At 44.0% G+C, this 13,569-nt stretch overlaps 1 long non-coding RNA gene across 1 annotated transcript; it reads right to left on the reverse strand.

Moving 5' to 3' along the window:
- Window positions 1-3,456: 3,456 nt before the first annotated feature.
- LOC129526648 (uncharacterized) lies at window positions 3,457-13,274 on the reverse strand. Its single transcript, XR_008671358.2, has 3 exons — window positions 13,090-13,274; window positions 9,453-9,566; window positions 3,457-7,435 (listed from the first exon to the last, which is right to left on the reverse strand). It is a non-coding gene; the product is annotated as an uncharacterized lncRNA (long non-coding RNA).
- Window positions 13,275-13,569: the final 295 nt, after the last annotated feature.

Below are 13,569 nucleotides of genomic sequence, written 5' to 3' on the forward strand. Positions count from 1 at the left end.
CATAGTGAGGCCCTCTCACCAATCTCTACAAAAAAATTAAAAAATTAGCCAGGTGTGATGGTGTGTACCTGTGGTCCCAGCTACATGGGAGGCTGAGGCAGGAGGATCCCTTCAGCCCAGGAGGTCAAGGCATGGTGGCCATAATTGTGCCACCACACTCCAGCAGGAGCTTCAGAGTAACACCCTGTCTAATTAAAAAAAAAAAAAAAAAAAAAATTGGCCGGGTGCAGTGGCTCACGCCTGTAATCCCAGCACTTTGGGAGGCCAAGGTGGGTGTATAACCTGAGGTTGGGAGTTCAAGATCAGCCTGGTCAACATGCTGAAACCCTGTCTCTACTAAAAATACAAAAATTAGCCGGGTGTGGTGGCAGGCATCTGTAATCCCAGCTACTTGGGAGGCTGAGGCAGGAGGATCGCTTGAACCCAGGAGGTGGAGGTTGCAAAGAGCCGAGACTGTGCCATTGTACTCTAGCCTGGGCAAAAAGAAGGAAACCCTGTCTCAAAAAAATATATATATATATTATATATATTATATTTATATAATATATATTTGTATTTATATAATATATATATTTATGTATTATATTTATATAATATATATTTATGTATTATATTTATATAATATATATTTATGTATTATATTTATATATATTATATTTATATAATATATATTTATATAATATATATTAATATATATTTATATAATATATATTAATATATATTTATATAATATATTAATATATATTATATTAATATATATTAATATATATTATATTAATATATATTAATATATATTTATATAATATATATTAATATATATTTATATAATATATATTAATATATATTTATATAATATATATTTATATATTATATTTATATAATATATAATATTTATATAATATAAGTATATGTATATATTTATATAATATGTATAATATATTTATATAATATTTATATAATATATATGATATATTTATATATATACACACCTCAAATATATGCAAATTTTATTTGTTGCCATAATTCATTTTACACTACTATAACAGAACACCACAAACTAAGTAATTTATGAAGAACATAAATTTAATGCCTCACAGTTCTGGAGACTAGGAAGTCCAAGATCAAAGGACTGGCATCTTGAAAGGGCTTTCTTGGTGTTACATCTCATGGTGGAAGGGCAAGGAGAGAATGAGAGAGACAAGAGGACCAAACTCATCCTTTTATAAGGAAACCATTCCCATTTCTTTTTTCAGTAGCTTTAAACTGAGCCCCAGGCACTGTCTTATATAAAATATTTTAGTCTCTTATAAGCTTAGCATTAACCATCACTATGTTTGGCCTCATCAATAGATGTCTGGGATCTAGAATGAGAGATGGGATTTTTCAGTCTTATGCTTAGAGAGTAAATCAGAGATAGAATACATTGTTGTGTACTGGGGAATCGTATTTTCCCAGAAAGACATACAAATGGAACAAACAGAATAGTGGAATTCAATTGAAACCATGTAATACAAAAAATAGTTGTGGTTCTTCTGGGTAAAAATAATGCTAAATTTGTTGTTTATAACCCCAAGGGTTAAAGAAAGTACTAATGAAAAAATTTTAGGGCAATGGATTAAATCTTAACATAAGGAAGAACTTTCTGGTAGTCAAGACCGTTCAAATATTATTTAGAGATATATTCAGGCACTAAAAACCATTAAGAATAACAAGAGAATGCCACGAAGTCAGAATAGTGGTTATTTCTAAGAGGAAAGGTACTTGGGTGCGGGTTTCTGGGATGCAGGCAAAGTTCTATTTCTAGATGCCAATTATATAGTTTCTCACTTTATAAATTCCTTAAACTTACATTATGTGTATGTCTTATGCACAGTTTCATATGTACGACACAGCTCACAAAGTTTAAAAAACAAAACAGCCAGGCACAGTGGCTTGCGCCTGTAATCCCAGCCCTTTAGGAGACTGAGGCGGGTGGATCACTTGAGCCCAGGAGTTCGAAACCAGCCTGTGCAACATGTTGAAATCCAGTCTCTACAAAAAATATAAGAAACTAGCCAGATGTGGTGGCATGCACCTGTAGTCCCAGCTACTAGGGAGGCTGAGGTGAGAGGACCACCTGAGCCCAGGAGGTTGAGGCTGCAGTGAGCTGTGAGTGTGCCACTGCACTCCAGCCTGGGTGACTGAGTGAGACCCTGTCTCAAACAAAACAAAACAAAATAAATTTTAAAATGAAATTAAAGAGGCTGGGCACAGTGGCTCACACCTGTACTCCCAGCAATTTGGGAGGCTGAGGCAGGCGCAGATCACCTGAGATCAGGAGTTCGAGACCACCCTGGGCAACATGGTGAAACCCCGTCTCTACCAAAAATACAAAAATTAGCCAGGTGTGGTGGCACACGCCTCTAATGCCAGCTACTGGGGAAGCTTAGGCAGGAGAATCACTTGAACCTGGGACGTGGAGGTTGCGGTGAGTCAAGATCGCAACACTATACTCCAGCCCGGGTGACACAGCGAATGAGACTCTGTCTCAAAAACAAAACAACAACAACAAAACCAAGAAGTTAAAGAGTAGGTATGATAGAAATTAAAAATGGCCACGCATTCTTTAACACTCATGAAGTAGGTTCTGTTTTCTTCCCATCTTTGAATCCAGGCTAGCCTGTGATTCCTTTGACCAACAAAGCGTGGTAAACAGAAGTGATACTATGCTATTTTTGGCTCTAGCCTTTAATAAGACTTGTAGCTTCCAGTTTGGCCTCTTGAAGCTTGAGTTACAATGTTAGAAGTCTAATACCCTACTGTAGAGAGGCATTGAGACTACAGGGAGAGGAAGAGGAGCGTGTCTTTACAGCCAAGCCTGTCAAGGCAGAGGCATGTGAATTCAGTTATCTTGGGCCCTACAAATTAGACCAGCCACCAGCTGAATACCACAATCAACTTCACCTGGAGCAGAAGAATTGTTCAGCAGAGCTTTGCTACAAATTCCTGACCCTCAAAGTCATGAAACCTAATAAAACCCAGTTGTATTTTCAAACTACTAAATGTTGGAGTAGTTTGTTACACGCAATAAATTACACAAAAATAGGCAGATTTAAGCAAATACATTAAAAGAGAAAGTAAGGGCCGGGTGAGGTGGCTCATGCCTGTAATCCCAGCACTTTGGGAGGCCGAGGCAGGTGGATCACAAGGTCAGGAGATCGAGACCACCCTGGCCAAGATGGTGAAACCCCTTATCTACTTAAAAAAATACAAAAATTAGCTGGGCACGGTGGCAGGTGCCTATAATCCCAGTTACTCGGGAGGCTGAGGCAGGAGAATCGCTTGAACCCGGAAGGTGGAGGTTGCAGTGAGCCGAGATTGCTGCACTCTAGCCTGGGTGACAGAGAAAGACCCCGTCTCAAAAAAAAAAAAAAAAAAAAAAGAAAGTAAGAGTTCCGCTACATTAAATTTGGCCTAAGGCTGCTGCTGTACCTTGAGTCCCTTAATACTGAACAACAATCCAATTTGGTACGTAAACAAATCGAAAGCTTACGAGTATATTCTTGTAACAAATAGCTGAGTCTCAGCCATCACAGCTGCCAAGCTTCAGCTAATCATAGGCTGTTAATTGAGCAAACCATGTCCAAATAAGGCAAATACTTGGCTGTAACCAATCAAGCTGTTTCAGTATCTCACTTCCCTTCTCTATCTGTGAATAGTCTCTGCCCACAATGTGGAACGCTCTGAATCTCTTCTGGTTCTGAGTGCTGTCCTGTTCATGAATCATTCTTTGGTCAAAAAGACTCTGAAAAATTTAATTTGTCTGAAGTTTTTTTTTTTTTTTTAACAGTTCTCATATTACTAGTAAACAAATTTAACCTGGGCATGGTGGCATGTGCCTATAGTTCCAATTGCTTGGAAGGCTGTGGCAAAAGGCTTGCACCCAGGAGTGAGGCTACAGTGAGCTATGATCTATGATCACGCCACTGCAATCCAGCCTGGTGACGGAGCAAGACTCCATCTCTTAAAAAAAAAAAAATAGATTTTTAGAATAAGAAAACATTGTTTTGGACAAGGAATATTATTTTATTTATGTATTTTTTTGAGACAGAGTATCACTCTGTCACCCAGACTGCCAGACAGGGGTGCAGTGGCACAATCTCAGCTCACTGCAACCTCCACGTCCCGGGTCCAAGTAATTCTCCTGTCTCAGCCTCCTGAGTAGCTGGGATTACAGGCGTACACCACCACACCCAGCTAATTTTTGTATTTTTAGTAGAGACAGGGTTTCGCCATGTTGGTCAGGCTTGTCTCAAACTCCTGACCTCGTGATCCGCCTGCCTCAGCTTCCCAAAATGCTAGGATTACAGGTGTGAGCCACTGTGCCCAGCCTAGGATGTTATTTTTAAATCAGTGAAGTACATACTCTAAAAGATAGAAGTCATAAACATTTATGTGAATATTTATATCCTCTTGGCATGGGTGAGACCATTCAAAGCAAAACACCAAAAGCAGAAAACATAAATGATTAGATTAACAGATCTGAATACATTAAAGGGGTATTGTTTTTGTTTTGTTTTGTTTTGTTTTGTTTTTGAGACCGAGTTTCACTCTTGTTGCCCAGGCTGAGAGTGCAATGGCTCACTCTTGGCTCACCTCAGCCTCTGCCTCCCAGGTTCAAGCGATTCTCCTGCCTCAGTCTCCCCAGTAGCTGGGATTATAGGCATGTACCACCACACCTGGCTAATTTTGTATTTTTATTACAGATGGGGGTTTCTCCATGTTGGTCAGGCTGGTCTTGAACTCCCGACCTCAGGTGATCTGCCCGCCTCGGCCTCCCAAAGTGTTAGGATTACAGGCGTGAGCCACTGCGCCCAGCCCATAAAAGTTTAAAGTCACTATATGTCAAAAATATTCCACCACAACCCTAATCTTAACCCTAAACATAATTAAAAACTTAAAAGTGTAGTCCACACACACACACACACACACACACACACACACACACACACGGAAAAAAATATCAATGTGAAAATGTGTTCAACTTAAAAGTTGTTTTTTTTTTTAAAGTATAAGTATGTTAAAGAACACAGTTACTGGCTGGGCACGGTTGAGGTAGGTGCATCACTTAAGGTCAGGAGTTCGAGAAGACAGTTACTGAAAGGATACCTTTCTGACCTCTCAGAGTTTTGTCAGTTACAGACTGAGCTTGATTCCCCCCATGTATTACTTTCCTATTCTGTGGTAATTTGCTGTATCAAATTACCACAAATTTAGAGGCTTAAACAACATAAATTTATTATTATTATTATTGAGATGGGGTCTCACTCTGTCCCCTTGGCTGGAATGCAGTGGGACACTAACAACTCACTGCAGCCTCAACCTCCTGGGCTCAGGTGATCCTCCCACCTCAGCCTCCCTGGTAGCTGAGACTACAGGCACATACTACCACACATGGTTAATTTTCATATTTTTTGTAGAGACAGGGTTTCACCATTTTGTGCAGGCTGGTCTCCAAATCCTGAGCTCAAGCAATTCACCTTCCTTGGCCTCTCAAAGTGCTGGGAATTACAGGTGTGAGCCACTACATGCGGCCAAATTTATTATTTAAGAGTTCTGGAGATCAGAAGTACCAAATGGGTGAAGAGGGCTGCATTCCTTCTGGAAACTCTTGAAGAGAATCCCTTTCCTTGCCTTTTCCAGCTTCAGGGGGGCTGTCCACATTCCTTGGTTAGTTAGCACATAGATATCTTTGGGGAGGGGGTCATTATGCTGCCTATTGCACCTCAGTTCCACAAAGCTGAGTTATCCCGGAGGTCATGGTACTCAGGAAGTAGGAACCCCAGGGCTAATGGAGGCAGCTACTCAAAAGCAGTTCTTACATCCATAGCTAAGTCATTCTGGGTCCAATTCAGGGATCCATTTAGTGAAAAACAAGAGATACAAAAATTAGCCGGGCATGCTGGTGTGTGCCTGTAATCCCAGCTACTCGGGAGGCTTGAGGTAGGTGAAGCGCTTGAACCCGGGACGCAGAGGTTGCAGTGAGCAGAGATCGCTCCCCGGAACTCCAGCCTGGGAGACAGAGCAAGACTCTGTCTTAAAAAAAAAAAAAAAAAGATATACCAAAATTATTTTGCTTCTTATTTTAAGGTTGGTGAGAAGGTAAAGATTTTTTTTTAAAATAGCATCTCTACCTATTTTCATTTTGTAAAAATGCATTCATTTGGAGGTGATTTTTTAATTCTTGAAAAGTTGTCCTGAAGAACCGGAATCAGACCTATTCCATGTGGTTGCAGAGGGCAGACCCAGAAGCAGCCATGGGGGAGATATCTGTTTTATTCAAAGAGGATCTTTTCTGACAGTTATCCTTGTTCAAAATGCAATGAACTACCTCAAAAAAAAAAAAAGGGGAATACAATTAGCTTTATAAAAAATTTAGTACAATGCTTCTTTCCTCTTTCATTTTATAGACAGTGAGGAAAATCTGTGTTTAGTGCTTAGAGTCTTTAAACTCCCAGTAGATTATCAGATTAATGGACTGATGTGAATGCTTAACCAATTTCCACTGGCCCTAAAATGCCTGAATTTAACAGTAAGCCCTCCAAAACAGTTATTTCATATAGATGAAATTTCTAATCACAGACCACCAAGAACTTTTGAAAAATTTAAAGGTTGTCTTCTTTCATAGCTTATTCACTTATTTCTGTTTTTAAAATGAAGCATGATTATGAGACATGCTCAAGGACAGCTCAGTGGAGGATGCAGAGGTTTTTGCTCTCATTAACACTGGGTTCAAGACCCAGGCGGCTGGGCGCGTTCTTTAAACTCCCTTTGCTTCCATTACTTTTCGGAGTCTAGGTGCCGTTCCCTTTTTGGCAATCCGACGGAGAGAGAAGCAAGCGAGGAGACAGGGTGGTGCATTCCGCCACGCTGGCCCCTCACCTCTGTCATCACAGGGCGTTCTGGGTTCCTCTGAGAGGAGTTTTTCCCTTATAAGGAGGCAGTAGTGGGATTCCTCTTCGGAAGATTAGCCCTGCTTGTAGCCAAGTAGAACGAAAGGATTTGTGTGTAAGACTGTTGATTAGCCCGTCTTTGGTCTATAGCATTCTAAAGCAAAAACCTTGACAGGACAGGGGTGAAAGAAGGTGACATCCGTGACAGGAGGTAGGCAGGGAAGCTCAGGTCAGCTCAGTGCAGGGGAATAGTGTTGGTAACTGCAAGCAGCATCCTGAACGGCCGCGGGAAGAACTTGGAAATTCTTTAAGAGAACGTACTTTTTGCTCTCTGTGATCCGGCGGCCATTTTTTCCGACTGTCTGTGGGTAAACGAGCAACCCCTGTTGGCTCCGAGGGTAATAACAGCTTTTCGCAGAGACGTTTTGAATATGCGCCGGTAGGGGGCAGCGATGAGGCGGTTGCAAATCCCCAAGCATCCCGTCAACGGGTGACCTTTCGCGCTGAAGGAAACGTAAAACAGTGGATAAATATAAGAGTGGAGATAGAAAGCCAACTATAAACCTCAGTAACATCTTTCTCTATATATTTTTTCCTTTAGAGGAAGAGAGGACTCGTCTTTAAATGAGCACATTAGTATGTTTCTTAATACGTATGAACCGGAAAGGAGGCAAACTTCTTAACTTCAAAGACGCTATTTACTTACAAAGGTACCCTTAATGAGGGAGGGGGGCAAAAGAGACGGGGTCTCGCTATGTTGCTCAGGCTGGAGTGCAGTGGCTATTCACAGGCGCGATCCCACTACTGATCAGCACGGGAGTTTTGACCTGCTCCGTTTCCGACCTGGGCCGGTTCACCCCTCCTTAGGCAACCTGGTGGTCCCCCGCTCCCGGGAGGTCACCATATTGATGCCGAACTTAGTGCGGACACCCGATCGGCATAGCGCACTACAGCCCAGAACTCCTGGGCTCAAGCGATCCTCCCACCTCAGCCTCCCGGGTAGCTGGGACTACAGGCACGCGCCACCGCGCCCGGCGGTCGGAGACGCTGCGAAAAGCTACTAGAAGCTGCAGTGCAGTTACGTCATTGGGGAGGGGGGGCCACGCCGGGCGACGTGAACTTGGACACACCCACACTGGGCGGTCTGGAGGTTACGTTAGTGTGGCGTCATCCGAGCTGGGCAGCTGTTCTGCCTTACAGGGTTGGGACCCCGGAAGCTTATCGGCGCGGTTGCGGCCGCGGCTCCCTGTGTTTTGATCCGAACACCACGTTACTGCTTAACAGAAATTGGTCAGTATGCGCTTAATGCTCATAGTGTGGCGTCCGGACACGCAGCGAGAGAAAAACGCAATAACCTGGTCCGTCAGCGTTGCTTGCTTCAGCAGGCCTTAAATATGTGCTGCATCTTTTGGGGGACGTTACTTAAGAGGCAAACATCTGGCTCGAAGTCTTCCATTATTTTCAGCATGCATTTAGGAGGTGACTGCACTATAAGGAGAATAACCCATAGTAGCACAGGTTGGGAGTCTGCACAGTGCCGAGGCCAGCTCAGTCTTCACTATTCGAACGAAGGAAGCCTGGGGCAACTGTTTGTTTTCTCTGCCCTGCATGTTAGTTGCCCGTTGTTTTTGGAGAAAAAACTAGTATCGGGGTATATTGGTGGAAAAATTTGGATTTGGCAGCTTGAAGCCTTTTTTGCGACAAGCTTAGGTTAGGAAGGGATAGAGGGGAGGAAAGAAAAAATAATTTTCGACCATAGTAGATCTGCGAAAGCAGACCTTCTGTTTGTCCTCTTATCTATAGTCTTTCCCTCACCCCCCACCCCTTGTCTCCTAAAAACCAGTCCAGACTTTGCCACCTCCGTCCTTGTAGCAGATAACGTTGCTCCTTCCTTCATGGATAAATTGAAGGCCAACAGACAAAAACTTTTCAACTCTTTGCTGCTCTCCCCGCTCTAAATTTATCTTTACACCTTCAGAGAAGAGCACCCTTCTGTTTTCCCCTCCTACCTCAAACCCAGTAGGTCAAAATTCTTCCATCAATCATTTTTACCCATCCTATCTCTCTCTTTCATTTATACAGATTCCAAGCTGCCTTTCTTCTAAAAAAAAAAAAAAAAAAAAAGGCAAAAAACTCCTTTGACCTTGCCTGTCTTTCTAAATGAAATCTGTCTGTTGTTTTCATGGCTGCACTTCTTGAAACCATGTTCTACAATTGCTACATTTGCTTCTTAACCTTCTATCTTCAGTCCATAGCCCACCAATCCACTGAAACTATTCTAGCTAAGGCTACGATACCCAAGCCTCCTAATTGGCAGGTCTAAGGGACCCTTTCTGACATAGGTGATGTAATTTACCACCAATCTCTGTCACTTGTGACTGCTGTTTCCTCCCTGAACGTTTCTTCTCCCTGGTTCTTGTTCACAGCCCCTGATATTTCCTCCCAGGCTCTCTCTTCTGCCCACCCAGCAAATGTTTTTGTTCCTTACAGTTCCCTCCTAAATGTTCTCTGTTCTCTCACCATGTTCTTCATGAGTGATGTAATCAATTCTCAAGGCTCTCAAATCTGTAGTTCCAATCTGATGCTGTTTCCAGAGCTTCAGATTCACATTTTTAGTTGCCTTCTGGATGTCACCTTGAAATCATTCAAAACTTCAAATTCAGTATTTGCAAACAAAACTGATCATCTCTTCTTCCTCCAAGCTTGCCCATTTTTTCTTTTTATCAATATGTTTATTTATTTATTTTTTGAGACAGAGTCTTGCTCCGTTGCCCAGGCTGGAGTGCAGTGGCACGATCTCGGCTCACTGCAACCTCCGCCTCCTGGGTTCAAGTGATTCTCCTGCCTCAGCCTCCTCAGTAGCTGGGATTACAGGTGCCCACCACTGCACCCAGCTAATTTTTGTATTTTCAGTAAAGATGGGGTTTCGCAATGTTGGCCAGGCTGGTCTTGAACTCCTGACCTCATGATCCACCTGCCTCGGCCTCCCAAAGTGCTGGGATTACAGGCGTGAGCCACTGTGCCTGGCTCATCAGTATGTTTAGTTGCTCACTTCAGAACTCTCAGAGTCATCCTTGACTACTATTTCATCCATTCAATACCAAATATTTACTTTTTACTTATCCAATGACAGGCACTGTACTAGGTGGTAGAGATGTGGTGGTGAAGAAAAGAGACAGAGTGGAAGAGACAGACAAAAACTTAGCAAAAAAAATTATAATTTCAAACTGTGATAAGTACCGGTGAAGGAAGCACAGTACTGAGATATGAACAATGGTGGTAGGAAGCAGGTGGGGCACCTGCTTTTGAGAATGTAGTCAGGTAAGCCTCTTTTAGGAGGTATCATTTGAATTAGGGCCTGAAGAATGAGGCATCGTTAAGGTACATTGAAGCAAACAAGGACTGTCTGTAAACTGAAGTAAACGAACCTCTCTTTAGGAAATTCAGAAGAAAGAAAATTATCTCAAGGAAGTTGGTCAGAAGAAAATGGGCAGATCATGAAATGTTAGTTGTCCCCCAAAGTCGGTTCTCCCCTTTTACAGTGCTAATACATTGCTACTTGGGCACATGAAATCCCAGCTAGAGACCACATTGCCTGAATTTCCTTACAACCAAGTGTGGTCAAGTTCTCACTAATGGAATATGAATGAAAGTTGTATGTGTCCTCTGCATCACTTGCTTAAAAAGAAATCGGTTGCCCTCTACTTTGGCCCTTTTGGCCTTTCCAGCGCTAGGTGGCGCCAGTGCAGATCCACTGCAGTGCCCCAACTTTAACCATGCAAATTAGGAAAAATACCTAGGGTCGAGGAAAGAAACCAGTGAATGCAGAAGGGGCAGGACTGGAAAACAAAACAAAACAAAAAACAAAACAAAAAAAACAACCAAACCAAACCAAAATAAAACCAAAACAGCAGAGTCCATGGATGAATTAATGAAGCTGATCCACCCTATAGCCTCCACCACTCCTACCTCTGGACTGTTAGATGAGAAATAAGCTTCCATCTCAATTCAATCACTATATTTTGGGGTCTCTTTATTATTACAGCATACTCTGTACTCTAACTAATAGAGGGAGGTTCCCAGAAGAAAATCCTGGATAAGCAGAACTCAGAGCAGGAACCAAAAGAGCTCCAGGTATCTACAGGGCACCCCAATGGGATGAACCATCCTCAGTATCCTCTAAGAAGAGTCTGATTTTGTAGTTTGAGTTCTGTATTCTTCTACAATCTGTATTTATATGCATACCTATTTTTATTTTTGTTATTTATTTATTTATTTTTTGAGACGAAGTTTCGCTCCGCTTGCCCAAGCCGGAGTGCAATGGTGTGATCTCAGCTCATTGCAACCTCCGCCTCCTGGGTTCAAGTGATTCTCCTGCCTCAGCCTCCAGAGTAGCTGGGATTACAGGCACGTGCCACCATGCCAGGCTAATTTTTTGTATTTTTAGTAGAAACGGGGTTTCACCATGTTAGCCAGGCTGGTCTCGAACTCCTGATCTTAGGTGATCCCCCCGCCTCAGCCTCCCAAAGTGCTGGGCTTACAGGCATGAGCCACCACGCCCGGCCATGCATACCTATTTTTATTATAATTATATTGTAAATAAAACATCTGTGTCTTGCTTTTCTTTCCCACATGTTACTATGTTTTTGGTGGCAGTATAATCTTTTATTATTATTATTATTTGAGACAGAGTCTTGCTCTGTCTCCCAGGCTGGAGTGCAGTAGCCCGTCTCAGCTCACTGCAACCACCACCTTCCCAGTTCAAATGATTCTCCTGCTTTAGCCTCCTGAGTAGCTGGGACTACAGGCAGGCTTCACCACACCCAGCTAATTTTTGTATTTTTAGTAGAGATGGGGGTTTCACCATGTTGGCCAGGCTGGTCTTGAACTCCTGGCCTCAGGTGATCTGCCCGCCTCCCAAAGTGCCGGGATTACAGGTGTGAGCCACTGCTCTCGGCCAGGTGGCCCTATAATCTTTTGATTTGGTGCATCATAATTTATGACTATTTAAATTGAACCACTATCAGTCACACTAATCACCACTTTACTATTCTATATATTTCACCTGTATTGTTTTATGAATTAGTGATGGGCATAGTATCCAGTGCTGTCAGTTATGCACAACCTCGAATCAGCCGTTTGCTTTTTTTTTTTTTTTTTTTTTTTTGAGACGGAGTCTCGCTCTGTCGCCAGAGCTGTAGTGCAGTGACGCGATCTCAGCTCACTGCAAGCTTCGGCTCCCGGGTTCACGCCATTCTCCTGCCTCAGCCTCTGGAGTAGCTGGGACTACAGGAGCCCGCCACCACGCCCAGCTTTTTTGTTTGTTTTTTCAGTAGAGACGGGGTTTCACCGTGTTAGCCAGGATGGTCTCGATCTCCTGACCTCGTGTTCCGCCCGCCTCGGCCTCCCAAAGTGCTGGGATTACAGGCGTGAGCCACCGCGCCCGGCCAGCCGTTTGCTTTTTTAACAGTGCAAAAAACAAGGCCGTGTCTGGCTATATGGGGCTTTGCTTGTTCAAAATGTAACCTCTATAAGGCCGCGCGCAGTGGCTCACGCCTGTAATCCTAGCACTTTGTAAGGCCCCGGCAGGCGGATCACTTGAGGACAGGAGTTCGAGGCCAGCCTGGCCAACATGCTGAAACCCCATCTCTACTAAAAATACAAAAATTAGCCTGGCCTGGTGGCGCGCGCCTGTAGTCCCAGTTATTCAGGAGGCTAAGGCAGGAGAATCGCTTGAACCCGGGAAGAGGAGGTTGCAGTAAGCCGAGACGTGCAACTGCATTCCAGTCTGGGCAAGACTCCGTCTCAAAAAAAAAAAAAGTAACCTGTATGAAAGTTAATTTTGTGGCACTGAACATTAGAGTAGATAATAACCTCATCTGAAATGGGATGTCTCAATCTGTCTACAAAATCTCCATGCCATAGAGCTCAAAAGTTTGTAAATTAGTCCTTTGGAGACGTTAAAGAGCATGGAGTCATACGAAAAGGCTTTCTGCCCTGGTAAGGGAAGAAAGCTTGTGGGCAGGTTGAGTCTGGTCCTTGAATTCTCAGCTCTCACCAGGGAAGGGGTACCAGACAAAGCTGAGGCTGAACTTGAGCCGCCCAGGCCCTGATTGCTGGGCCGTGAGAGAACACCCGAGGAGGGGGCCCAACGCACCTGAAGAAAAGACGACGTGGGCGTCATAAACGACCAAGAGAAAGGGGCGCACCGCGGACACTATCGCCAGCCGGACCCCAGATCAAGAGAAATAGAAGAGGAGCCGGGGTCTCCAAACACTACAGGCTGGGGTCCCAGGGCAAGGGACTGGGCCGCCGGCGGAAGCGTCGGGGAGAGGCGGGACTGCCGGCGGGGTGTGGGAGAGGCGGGGCCACCAGCAAGTGGGCGGGCGGGAGGCGGGGCCGCAGTTGGGGTGTGGAAGAGGTGGGGCAGCCGGCAACTGGGAGGGGAGGGAGGCGGGGCCGCCGGCGGGGCGCGGTGAAGAGGCAGGCTGCCAGAGGGCCTGGCCGACAAATTACCCAGCGTGAGCTCGGTCACCTGGGTGTGGCGGTTCAGCCCTGAGCTGCGTCCTCCCACGGCGCCCGCAGTTCCCCCACCCTTGAAACAGTGCCTATTCGCAGCTCGCTGCAGCGGAGTCAT

This window comes from Gorilla gorilla, chromosome 15, assembly GCF_029281585.2.
Source record: "Gorilla gorilla gorilla isolate KB3781 chromosome 15, NHGRI_mGorGor1-v2.1_pri, whole genome shotgun sequence".
Lineage (NCBI taxonomy): Eukaryota > Metazoa > Chordata > Mammalia > Primates > Hominidae > Gorilla > Gorilla gorilla.